The sequence below is a fragment of the Girardinichthys multiradiatus genome, chromosome 3 (assembly GCF_021462225.1).
Source record: "Girardinichthys multiradiatus isolate DD_20200921_A chromosome 3, DD_fGirMul_XY1, whole genome shotgun sequence".
Lineage (NCBI taxonomy): Eukaryota > Metazoa > Chordata > Actinopteri > Cyprinodontiformes > Goodeidae > Girardinichthys > Girardinichthys multiradiatus.
In genome coordinates this window covers 25,361,135-25,367,904 of record NC_061796.1, presented here as the reverse complement: position 1 = coordinate 25,367,904, position 6,770 = coordinate 25,361,135, and the positions used below count along the sequence as shown (strand labels likewise).

The window sequence follows — 6,770 nt, the reverse complement described above, 5'->3', positions numbered from 1 at the left end:
TACATGCACCTACAGTAAATACAAATATAGCTAAGAGCTACAAGGACATCAGTAACTTAAATTGTTCTTGCATATTGTAAGAGTGCAAGAAATGAGCTTAAACTTATACACTATATGTAAAGAAACTTCTTCAAAGATACTTGTGTCTTCTTATTTGTTTGACTATAATTTAAATCACAAGCACTGTCTACTTATTCTTAGTTTTCTGCATATTGCCTTTTTTAGAAGGCCAATAACCTGAACAAATAAAACACAAATGAAACCATTCACTACTGATTCTGTCATAGTTTTTAAGGCCGACTTGACCCACATGCAGAGGACACTCAGACAGAGAAGAGTCAATTAAGTTTTTCTTTTATTTCTTTTCGACTCAGGAACGAGGTGGGCAGAGCGATCAGGAGACAGACTGCAAAAGAAGAACAGAGGTGAGCGGAGGAACAGATTGAAATATTCAAGCAAAGACCTATGCTCACTTTCCGGAAGGCGATCGATCCGCCAGGGGGAGAAACCGGTTCAAGTCTGTGGTAGTGCCTGCACGGAAACGATTGGAGCGATCTGATGTTCCAGGTAACAAAGTGGTGGACAGGTTGCGCTTCCAGCTGGAGGACTCGCAAGGGCAGCAGCAGATTCCAGTCTTGACAGGAGGTGGGTTCAGGAAGAAACCCCAGCTTGGCGTGAACAGCCTATGACGAAGGAAACAAGACAGATAATTAATCAAGGCTCAAAAAACAAGTGGAGCTTCCAGAATTCAGCAGATAATGGCCAGGTAAACACTACCACGGTAGGCAAACACTCAGGCGTAGAAAAGCCAGCGAACCACCCTCATATAGTCCTCCAGCTGATGAAGCAACGACGTACACCTGTCTACACTCCGGTCTGCAGCTCCAGCGCCTCTTAGGGTGAGAGAACATTAGTAACAGGCAGGTTGAACAACAGACTGTGACAGATTCCTGGACAAGCATGAATGTATTGACCTGTGGACAACAAATTCTACACCAGCTCATTTTTCAGTGTGTGCAATTTTGGTTTCAGTTGCTTTCTCCCGTCATCTAGCTTCAGCAACACTACTTGAATGAACTCAAAAAAGCCACTGCACTTCTCAGGATAGCTCAGATGCAGAGCATAGATTAGTCCAAACAGACATACCAGTGCATCAGTCCATAAGGGATGAGTCATTACAACCTGATCCTCAAGCACGATGAACACTTGGCGTGGTGAGAAAGGAACTCCTGCAGGCACCTCCTCTTCATCCACATCAGCAACCAGAGCAACTGCACCTTCATAGAACTCCATTTCATCCTGAAATGTCATCCAGAGTGCAAACGTATTGATCACTTTTTATATTTATTTCCATTTTTATATTTTGTGCAGTATAACTTTTTTTAAATTACAATGTGCAAATTATTAGAATGCCTAAGTATAATATATATACCTTGCATGTTTTGAAAATGTCTGAAGAATCCTCCTTAAGGTAAATGGGTAGGCCAGCCAGGGCTGCTGTTCTTGTTGCATAGATGTCATTTTTGTCCTTCATAGATAAAAAAAAAATAAAGCATGACAATAGGAACTACCAAGTAAACAGTAGAGTGAAAGTATTTTTTAAGTACCTGTTGCTGATATGCCAGCAAAAGCTGCTCCATCTTTTCACCAACCAGTCCAGTTTTCTTCTTTTTGTAAAGTCCAATCAGCTGAGGAGCATATTCATCCAGTGCAGCATAAAACACATGTGGTAGATGCTGATTGGTGAAATTCACAGTAGAGCTGAGGAGAATTCCAATAAAATTATATGAACAAAACACTGCATACTATATGATCACTAATATTTACATAGTTGTACTTACCTGTGTCTCATAAAAGAGTGCTGGCCATCTGTCCTTAAGCTCTGATACAGCAGGAGAAGTTGTGATGATCTCTTCACGTCGGAGGGCAAAGGTGCACATCATATGCTGATGAATAAGAGGGACATCTCTTTCTGCAGAGGTCCTCTTGTACTGCTCTACCATCACAAGCCTCCTGGTCTCCAGAGACTCCCTTGTTTCTCCAGAAGGATAACTGGGAAGGAAGTTGACCTCACCTCTCCTAGGTCTTTTGATATTCGCCCTTGGTGCAGCTCCTTGTGGGTTTGTTCTGCTGCGCTTTCCAGCATTTATAGCAACATCCTTGATGCCAGCTTTAGCCAACTTCTTTCTTTGGTTTCCTACTTTATGTCTCAGACTATTCTTCCATCCGTCCCACCCAGTGTCAAAATTTCTCTCCTTCAGACAGGGATGCTTTCTAACTAAAGCTTCTGCAGCCTTGCCAATTTGTGTGCTACTAGGATATGCCTTTAGTCTATAGATTTCTTCCCCCATTGTCTCGAGTATGTTGTGTTTTTGATCTCTAGTTAGTGTAATTACTTTCCCATCCTTTTCAAATGCTGCATTACCTTCCCTTAGCACATGTTCTTCCTCATAAGAAAATATCGGAACACCGACTAATATCTGTGGTATCAGTGCTATCAGTCAGAATGAGTGTCATCAGTACTGGTTGAAATCTGGTCCAGCTCAACTAATCTGACAACTTTAACAGATGCTGTGCCTGGCAAGTCTTCTATTACAACCAAATTACACAATGCATAATCAGAATCTGGGTCGTGAAACTGAAGCCGAAAGTCAAAAGTCAACTTTAGCCTAGATTTGATCTCATCTATGAGGGCTTGGACACTGGATGGACGAGATGGCAAAATAAGTCTTTCAGCATTATCATTATCAAGGATGACCCTTAGCTTCAGTATCCCTGTTGCAACCATCTGAATCTGAAGTTTCTGTAACATACAAGTTTAGAAGTTTAGAGATTTCAACAAATGTTTAGGTATTGTCATGTTTGTCTTACCTATACATTGGCTTAAGGGCTGGGAAGATCTGCTGATGTTTCTGTTCTGCTTCTTTAGTCAGACACTGGAATAAAATGTTTTGTTGTTAGAATGAGTTCATTTGCAATCTTATAAGCAAAATGCGGCATGTGGTCGGACAGCTGGCACAGAGATTTTACACTGTGACCCTTCTGTTGGTGCTCTACTAGTTCATATGACCGCAAGTGCTCGATGTAGCAAGTGTCATAGTCTTTCAAGAGAAAATAAATGTTGCTTCTGATGAGTAGTACATTTCGAATCTCTTTGAACTCTGGCAATGCAGCATAAGCACCAGTACATACAAACATACCAATTACAAAGTTTGTGCCATTAATGGTTACTTGTTTTGTTCCATATACGGTGTCACTGTCAGCAATGCCTGAAATAAATGATTGTGTATCTGCAGGTAATGATGAAATGTACAAAGACTCCATTTTGGATGTCTGCACAGGTGGTTTGAAAAACGTTGATGACGAAAGATGAAATGCTCACAACATTTTTGTAGTTGTGAGTGTCATGAATTATTTTTTTGAAAACCTTATGCTTTCCCTCGAATCTCATTGTCCACAGATGGACTAAAGGACCAAAGCACTTTATTAAATGCGGGTAATGCTCAATGTAGTGATGCTTTGGCCTGAATCGAACATTAGGAAACACTTCCTGGAAGAGTTGTCTGTGGTCCAATATTTTACAAGCCATGTACTGAATGGTCTCTTCACTAAAAGTGTGAGACATAGCAAGCTGAACTACATCCTTTAAGTCCATTAGCACTTCCCAAAATGGGTCTCTTTCTGTGACTTTGGAGCCAATGAGAAGAGGAAACAGTCTAAGCAGGGCATGATTTTCATGCCCGTTCCCACCAATGGTCTCTCGACTGGCAAAATTTGTAGGTATTGGATGAGGGCGATCAACTTTGTCAGAATGTTGGTATGGAAAGCGTAATATTGCTCTGTTTAAGTCTTCTAATGTAAAATATTTCCTCGAAATTAAACCTTTTAAGCAATGCGCCAACTCCACTGGAACAACACCTTCAAACAGGTCGTGCAGGAGGTCAGGTGGGAAGCCTGTGACAGGATGAAAGAAGGAGAGACATTCAGAAAGAACACAACTGTTTTTAACACCATACTTTTCCTCACTGCCATCGCTCTGAAGCTTTTGAACAAGATTATTATGAACATCTTTTGTTCTCATCACATAATGCCCTGTAACAGCATTTTCTGTTTGCATTTCTGTTCTGGTGACATGACAAAACCTGCAAAAATATGTAGACCTGAAACTTTCATTAAAACCAGCAAGCCCATGGGCAGCAAGGTTATCTGCCACAACAGAGTAGATCGTGCCTTTAAGACATTCACCAAGAGTGTCTATGTAGATACCTACTTCCTCAAGAGTTTTCAGATCATTTATTAGTGGCAACAACAGTTTCTCATACCCAAATTGCCGTATATCATTGGAATGGCACAAAAGAGCGAGCTGAGTGCAGTGGAGAGCAGAACGAGATTTAATTGCAAAGTTTGCTAGTGTCCAATAAACTGCAAAAACTTTATATATTTTCTTTGAGGTACCAAGTGGGTTTGCAATTTCAAAATCATCTACATAAAGTATTGTTGACAGTTTTGGTCCCTCTTGTGACAATAGGACATTTTCCTGGTAGTAGGATCCATCGCAAAATGACATATAATGTCCAGGTATTTGTGTGGGTGCTTGTTTGACTTCTTCAAGCACATCATTTTTTTTCAACAACACTTGCAAAGATGTAAGGATTGGCACATACATATAAGTGTGTTTTGATGATTCAATGAAATATTCCACAGGCTTTACATATGGTAAATTTGCTTCATAATATGATTTTCTCCTCTTTACTGTTGACAGTGGTCCTTCAGATGTGACACATTTATGTAAAATATTACTATCAGAAACTGCCTGACAAATCTCACTGACCAGTGTGTCGGTAAATGGACAGTTGTGCTTTTTTAGTATATCAACTACTGAATTTCTGATCAGAGGTTGTGATAACCAAAACAGCTGATCAATATGCTCAATGAGCTCCTGTGTTGCTCTCAGGGACACATGGAGAATGCTCTGCATTTTCAAGAAAAAGCCAGATTGTACTGCAACTGCTCCTCTAAACCGTCATTGTACTGATTTCACTAGTGGATGCCACTTCATTTTCATGTGATGACTCTATTGAATCAAACTGCATGTCGTCATTTTTGTCAACATTTATGACACTTTGCACAGTGCTTTCTTTAAAATTTGTTGAACTTTGGTGGTCTCTGCATTTGTGGGCATTGAATGTTGAGTATATATTGGTTTTAAAATTGCAGTCCTTGAAAGGACATGGAACAGTTTCCTTCTGTTTTAAATGCCCCCTTAGATGGATAAACATTTGCCTTTCAACAAATGGCTGTTTAAAGTCACACACAGGACAACAAAATCCATATTTATTCAAAGCAGAATAAGAACTGTCTTTCCTTTGTGTAGCAGTGTGCATTCTTGACATGTGTACCTTTAATGAATTAAATGTACTAAATGTACACATGCAGGTGTTGTAGAGACAGGGTAAAGGTGAAATTGTGGAGTACTGACCATGGTTAAGTCGATAATGCTTCAACAACCTCACTTTTATGGCACTAGAAAAACTACACAACTTGCAATTCCACATTTTGTCTCTGAACAAAGGGACACAATTAGGTATCAAATGTTTTATATTACCTTCACAGGCTGCCTTTAGTGGCTGAACAGTGGTGGATGATCTCCCCTTGTGTGCTGCTATTTTAGTCAAACACTGTAATGACACATGAAAAATATGATCATATTATTTTGGCATTTGAAACATAAGCTAGCAGTACAGATTTTACATTTAGGCTATTTTACTACACTTCGAAATGCTCAACTTCAATATGAAAAAGTTTCAAAAACATTTTAAATTTGTTAATTTCATTGTTCTTGCGTAACAGCTCATTTTCAATTTAGGTTGGTCAATTTTTTAGACGTTAAAATGAAACGAATCAATTATTTTCATAGACTTGCTGTAAAACAAAATCCCATAAAAGTTTCAAAGTGCAGAAATTACTAAACTTTTAAATGTTGTGCCACGCACCTTCGAAAAAGTAAGTTACACTTAACTATTTTATCAAAATAAGCCGCCAACCGTTATTTTTTAAATTTGTACAGGTGGACTTGTCCACCAAGTTACTCTTAAAATAAAATGAATCTACTACTTTCACACATGCTCCGTAAGAAATACATTTGAATTTGATTTTACCGTCACGTTGTGTTTCATGCAGCTTCGAAAATGTAGGCTACTTAATTTTAGCAAAATAAGCCACAAACCGTTTAAAATTGTACAGGCGGGATTCAAACAACGCTAGGCGGGAGTTGTGCTGGGAAGCTCCGATTTTCTACATATCAGCAAAGTAGTCTGATAAATTCACCTGCAAGTTTTATACACGCATTAAAACAATAAATAAAACGTTTACCTTATAATTTTCGCTATGTAGTCACAAAAATTCTGCTCTGAGTTGAGGCTTGCCTTCAACATGGCCGACAAGTCCGGGCAAGACACCTGCCGAGCAAAGCTCATGACGAAAGAAACAGGAAGTCACACCTTGTAGCAAATGAGTTACATTAACTGGAGTATTAACAGGTTGGTCAGTGTAATGGTTTAGGCACTCGATTAGAGATTAGAAGTTTTCAAGGTGGAATCAATCAGTTTCTTGATTATATCGCTAAATCAAAAAAAAAAAAAAAAAATCACATTATTGTTCATTTTTATTCTCTCCACATTAAGAGAAATGTGTCATTTATTAACTTTATTTTATTATTATTTAATAAAATATATCACTCAAATTCCTACTTGAAAAGGCACATGTGTAGA

General features: G+C 38.8%; 1 long non-coding RNA gene across 2 annotated transcripts; it reads right to left on the bottom strand.

Annotated features, from left to right (window-relative positions):
- Positions 1 to 342: 342 nt before the first annotated feature.
- On the bottom strand, positions 343 to 6,450 carry LOC124866092. 2 transcript variants are annotated; one of them, XR_007037721.1, is made up of 10 exons: positions 6,373 to 6,450; positions 5,606 to 5,678; positions 3,883 to 3,954; positions 2,872 to 2,936; positions 1,842 to 2,803; positions 1,608 to 1,761; positions 1,433 to 1,528; positions 778 to 1,299; positions 474 to 683; positions 343 to 406 (listed from the first exon to the last, which is right to left on the bottom strand). It is a non-coding gene; the product is annotated as an uncharacterized LOC124866092 (long non-coding RNA). The 2 variants fall into 2 exon arrangements; XR_007037722.1 differs by having other exon boundaries at positions 781 to 1,299.
- Between the last annotated feature and the right edge of the window lie 320 nt (positions 6,451 to 6,770).